The sequence below is a fragment of the Ovis aries genome, chromosome 25, assembly GCF_016772045.2.
Source record: "Ovis aries strain OAR_USU_Benz2616 breed Rambouillet chromosome 25, ARS-UI_Ramb_v3.0, whole genome shotgun sequence".
NCBI classification, from domain to species: domain Eukaryota; kingdom Metazoa; phylum Chordata; class Mammalia; order Artiodactyla; family Bovidae; genus Ovis; species Ovis aries.
The window spans coordinates 6,821,206-6,827,272 of NC_056078.1; the positions used below are offsets into that span (position 1 = coordinate 6,821,206).

The following is a 6,067-nucleotide window of genomic DNA, read 5'->3' on the forward strand; positions in this document are numbered from 1 at the left end:
AATAAAACATTAATCTATGCTTACTGTAGACCATATGAAGTCTTATAAAGAGAAAGAGATATATGGCAAGAAATCTAAGGTAAGCCATCTTTTATGACTAGAAGTAAACCCCTGGTTACAGTAAAAAATCAGAGAGATGTGGAAATAATAGGTGTATACATTAAATGTGAGGTACTCATCTTACAGAGTCTGGCATGTAGCAGGGGGTTAAAAATATTAAGAGAAGGTAGGAAGAAGAGATAGAAAGAAGGGAGGAAAAAAGGAAAGAGAGGGAGGGGAAAAGGGAGGAGAGCTGGGGAAAGAAGACATCAGGTCCCAGTTTTTCTGACAAACGGCATGAATGGATACTGACAATGATGGAAGTCCATACAGTGATTAATCACATGGAACACTATGATTTTACTCCTTGTACAAGAGCAAATATTATCCAGCCTTTCCTGGTTCTAATTCAAATTCTCCAAGTACAGCATGTCTGTCTGTGCTGTGTTCATCACTTCTGCAGCTACTATTCATAGCAGCGGAAGTGCTGTCTAAACAAAGTCTGAACCTCCCACAAGTATCAACATCAGTGTTGGCCATTCCTTTCCCTTTTCTTGGTTTTGCATCCCAGAAAACTAAAACCAAACCAGTCACTAGTGTTTTATCATCTAAACTCAGAATTCAATATTGTCATTTCTGCCATACCCTGGTGGCCAAAACAAAGGCGAAGGTCTGCCCCATTTGAAGGGAACAGGGCATAGATCACACAAACCAATGGAAGGTGTTAAAGAATTTGCAGATAAATTTTAAAATTGCCAAGTGACGAACTGATGTCACTCACGTGGCATAAGTGCATACGTGTAAGGTGGAAAGGTCCTTAAAACAATTCAGCGTAGCCGAAAAAATTTTAGATCTTATGCTTTGCTTGAATTCACTTTTTTATGCTATTTTTGGATCAGTTCACATATGTATAAATCAATCAACAAATACGTTAGTGAATGTGTTCAAAAGTTTTGGCTAGTCAGGTACACAATTTGAAAACAGATATTCCTAAATACCTTGCCCAGAGCCTTGCTTTCCTTTCCTACTCATTAAAAAACCAAAGGTTCTCTATATCTAGCTCCACCAATCGCCTTTCAACCTTTTTAAAAATTGCTTCTTGCACTTCTCTGGTGGTCCAGTGGTTCAGACTCTGCCCTACTAATTCGGGGGACATGGGTTTGATCCTTGGTCAGGGAACTAAGATCCCACCTGCTGTGCAGACAAAATTGAAAAATAAACTCATATATCCTTGGTCTCATGATCTGAAGACCCTGTTAATATTTTTTTTTTTTTTAAGACACAAAAACTGCTTCTTAGAGTTCCATTTTCTAGCCAGTCTCACTGATAGACCTTTAAGTGGATTCCGGCTTTCTGCTGTTCCAAACAACATTGCCATGGGCATCCTTGTCCTATATACCTTGGCATAATTTTGCCAATGTAACTGTAGGCTAAATTCAGGCAGTGAAGTTCTTGGAGCAAAGGTTATAGATATTAAAAATCATGATTGATATTACTCAATTGCCCTTAGAAGGATCTTAATATTGGGCAAATGAACACCAGTTGACAGTTCTTACATTTATATTCGCAAATGCCTACTTGTCCACATATCTTCTTCCCAGGCACTAATTATAATAAAACTTTACAATTTCTGACAATTAGGTGAAAAATGGTATCTTGTAGTTTCCAGTGAAATTTCTTATCAGACATTTGCCTCACTTTTTAACTGTCCATTCATATCCGTTGCCTTATTTTCTATTGTGTTATTCTGCTTTTTCTTTATTGATTTGTGTGAGCTCTTTGTAATTTAAATTAATTAAATTATGTTTCTCATATACAAATATTGCAAATATTTTCTGTTTTGTCATTTTTAAGGTACTTTTTGTCACACAAAATTATGTTTTCTTTTATGGTATGAAATTTATGATTTTTTAACCTATGGCTTCCTTGCTAAAAAGGACTTCTCCAAACAGAGATGAGCAATAAATGCACCCACAGTTTTTAAATTTGTGGTTTCAAATTTTATCTTTGAAGTTTTTATCCACATATAATTTACTGGGAGTGACGAGTAAGGTAAGAATCAGTTTAAGTTTATATTTATTTATTTATTTAATTTCCTGGCTACACGAGTGGCATGTAGGATCTTAGTTCCTCGACCAGGAGTCAAACCTGTACTCCCTGCACTGGGAGCTCCAACTCTTAACCACTGGACCACCAGGGAAGTTCTAAACTTTTTTTTCCAAATGGCTAGCCAATGGTTCCAACACCATTGATGAAATAATTCCTCTTTTCACTTTCAAGCAAATCTTAAACTGATCCATACCCGTTGAGTATCTAGTGCCGACCACGCTGGTAGCTAATGACTGTGACCTGGATTTAAGGTAGAAGCTACTATTTAGCTGTGGGCAAGGAAAGATAGTTGGGAAGATTCTTCATGCAAGAACCTTCTCGATACAAGCAGCTATGTGCCCCCCCAAATCCTGGTCCCTAACCCCACTAACTGCACTTCTTGCCTCGTTGATAACATGCCTCTTCTGTCTGTTTGGCAGTTCTTAGCTACATGATCCTTCCTTCAGTGTGCGGAAGGAACTGGTCAGCCACTCTGTAAATCGCTTTTGCAGAGAGCTTTTGGAGACCATTCAGGAAAATCTATCAACGAATAGACTAGAACTTGAAATAAACCACTGGTCTCTGTGAAGGTAAATAACGGAAGGACTTTATACGGACTTGACCCTGGTCTTTAAGAAGCTGCAAGGCTTCTTTTAAGCTGAAGTGGCCTGGTTTCTGTGTCTTGCCTGTGCAGTTAGAGGTCCTGGGGGTGAGATTTAAGAGAAGCTGCCCGATGTCATTGGTCCATTTGGCTTGGTGGTGTAGGGTAGGTGGGAGGGATCCTCTGCTGGGATAGTCACATGTTAAGTCACTTTAGTTGCATTTGACTGTTTGACCCCATGAACTGTAGGTCTCCTCCATCCATAGGATTCTCCAGGCAAGAATACTGGAGTGGGTTGCCACGCCCTCCTCTATTCAGAAGACAGAAGCTAGGATTGAGCGGAAGTTCTCTTTATCTCTCTGGTTTTTCTAATTATCTCATCTAGGCTTCGAGGAAAAAGCACGCTGGTGGGTGCTGGGATTCAGCCTTCACCCAGCAGAGAGGCTGGACATCCGCGCCAGGACTGGCCAAGCCAGGATCCAAATCTGGGTGTCTCCTCCCCACACTTGATTCGAGCCCTGTAGGCAGCCTTGTGTGAGATAGCAAAGCCCTCCCACTGAGGATGGAACCCATCCCTACCATGCACAGCCAGCAGGGCAGGGGGTGTGCGGGGGGATGTGCCACCCACCCTGTGGCACCTTGCAAGTCCCAGAGAAGGGTGCTTGACATCACCCGGCACCCCCTCGCCTGTGCCAGCCTCCCAGTTCCTAAACTCTGGACCCAGGTTTCCACGGGAGGTTCTGATGCTCAGTCTCCAACCAGGGAGTGGAAGAGAGGGGTCCGGGGAGAGCCCCAGATAAAATCTCACCCCCGGGGCCTCTAACTGCACAGGTTAGACACAGAAACCAGGCCACTTCAATTTAAAAACAATCTAGGATATCATACTAATTACAGGGGTTTGCAAGCACAAGACCCGACAAGATTTAGATTCAGTGGTTAACAAAAATTGCACAGTAGAGAGCAAGAATTTCACATCAGTAAAAATATGACCCCACAATGTGCAATGGAGCTGTTGCAGTAAATTTTCTCCCAGGCTGCAGGTATTTTCCATCATAGATGCTTCATTCCTGACAGAGGAGGGTGTGGGTGAGGCTGCTTTCTGTATTCACTTAAAAATCACTTCAATCTGCTGAAAAAGGTTGAAAAAAAAAAAAATGAAGAGGCAGCTTTGAAATGAATGGCTTCATTGAATCAAATCACCCAAGAATTCATCTCAGCAAGGCCATCTAGGTCCCCAGCAGCATTTTTTCTCCTGTTCTGTTTTGAAGGCAGAGTTCAGCCTTGTCATTCTGGGATCCCTATGTTCCTTTAATGATGGTGAAGTGAAGTTGCTCAGTTGTGTCTAACTCTTTGCGAACCCACGGACTGTAGCCCACCAGGCTCCTCCATCCATGAGAATCTCCAGGCAAGAATATTGGAGTGGGTTGCCATTTCCTTCTCCAGGGGATCTTCCCGACCCAGGGATCGAACCCGGGTGTCCTGCATTGTAGGCAGACGCTTTACCATCTGAGCTACCAGGGAAGCCAGCTCTGTATTCCCAGAGTGTGCCTTCTAAGTCACTTCACTTGTGTCTGACTCTTTGCGACCCCATGGACTGTAGCCTGCCAGGCTCCTCTGTCCATGGGAGTCTCCAGGCAAGAGTACTGGAGTGGGTTGCCATTTCCTTCTCCAGGGCATCTTCCCGACCGAGGGATCAAACCCGTGTCTCTTATGTCTCCTGTATTGCAGGCAGGTTCTTTACCATTAGTGTCACCCAAGAAGCCCTGTCATCCCAGGGAAGTCACCTTTCAGGCCACACAGCAGCCCCCACCCCAAAGGCACTGAATACAAGGGCATCAGTGCCATCCCTGGGTCTCGGGAAGAGTCCATCCCTGGGCAGGTGAGGCTGGAAAGGCACTCACCTGGACTGCCAAGGCCACAATCGGTGCTACTACAAAGGACGCAAGTGTATCACAGGACAAAAGCATTTTGCCAAAAGGGAACCATAACTCTTAGATCTTGAAAAGTCAAAGTGTCCCTTCTCTCCCCTGGCCGCTCTGAGCATCTGAGGTCGGCGCCTGCGGGCAGGCGGGTCATGGCCGAATCAGGCCCCCATGGTACCACGCTGCATTTCCCAATCCAACTTTGTTTAGTTTGTGGAGAACATTTTTTCGATCCTGAAAAAAACAAAGAAAGAGATCACTGTGGTTTCTCTCCTACCCCCACCCTCTATAATGGCCACTTTTAAGAAAGAGTTTCACCATGCTTCCCATAAAACCAAAAAATAATGAGGATGCTGGCCAGACATTCTTTGTCTCTTTTCTTCCATGTCTGTTGGTAACCCCGACCCCAACCTCTTTGCCCCAGGCCTGCCTGTCTGCCCGCTGTCCCCACACACCCCTCATTCATGCTGGGCCCCAGCCAGGCCAAGTCCCGCCTTTCTCCTGGACAGACTTCCTCTTCCAGAACCTAACTCAGCACTTTCTAGCTAAGTCACCCCAGGTTAGGGCTGGAGGAGACCCAGTGACTCCCCAAGTCACCTGGCTTGTCCTGCCATCACTCCTTCTCCCTCCCCTCATCCTCCCGGGTGCTCATAACCCATCATCACCATCAACCACGGGTGCCCAGCTCCGTGTGGCCTGCAGCATCAGACAATATTATTCTGCACCCTCCCCTTTGTAACTCTTCTGAAGGCACTTCACATGTGTGGACATGCGGGCGCCCTCTTCTCAACCCACATACTTTCAGGGATTCCTTGTGTCATCTAGACATTTTCTGTCGCTGGTCTCCTCCCCACAGTGTGTTCACGACTTGGCACCTGAGTGCTGTTGACTGACCAATTCCCGTCCTTTCTACTTCCTTCAACAGGGCAGGGTCATGGCTGAGTAGCTGGTTAGTCAAACCTCCTGGATTCTCTTAAATTGTCCTGCTACTGAGTCACCAAGAGAGCGTAGACAAGCCACTTCCCTTCCTCATCCCCCACGTCTGCAATCTTGCCAGGCTCTGTGCACATCCTCAAACAACATGGCTAGAAGGAACCTAATATGCTACTCGTTGTGGTAAGTTTGTCCCTGGCTGGTTCTAGAATCCCAGGTAAACCCTGGGGCTAGCACAGGTTTTCCTTAGCTTCTCACTTCCTAGCCCACGAGAGAACCACAGCAGCTCGCTGCAGCCTCTGCCATTGATTGTGCTTAGAGAAGGAGGCGAGAAATTCAGACTCTCTTTCATACATTTCTAACTCATGTGCAAAAGTAACTGGGTCCAACTCTCAGGGAGTGATCTGAGAAATGAGGGGTGAAGCTAAGCAAAGCTATCACCATGACAAAGAAGGCTCTTGTCTGCTCATGAGAGGTTCTGGCC

At 45.1% G+C, this 6,067-nt stretch overlaps 1 long non-coding RNA gene across 1 annotated transcript; it reads right to left on the bottom strand.

The window, feature by feature from the left end:
• Window positions 1-899: 899 nt before the first annotated feature.
• On the bottom strand, window positions 900-5,679 carry LOC121817978 (uncharacterized). The gene is made up of 3 exons (XR_006058075.2): window positions 5,450-5,679; window positions 4,630-4,884; window positions 900-3,857 (listed from the first exon to the last, which is right to left on the bottom strand). It is a non-coding gene; the product is annotated as an uncharacterized LOC121817978 (long non-coding RNA).
• Between the last annotated feature and the right edge of the window lie 388 nt (window positions 5,680-6,067).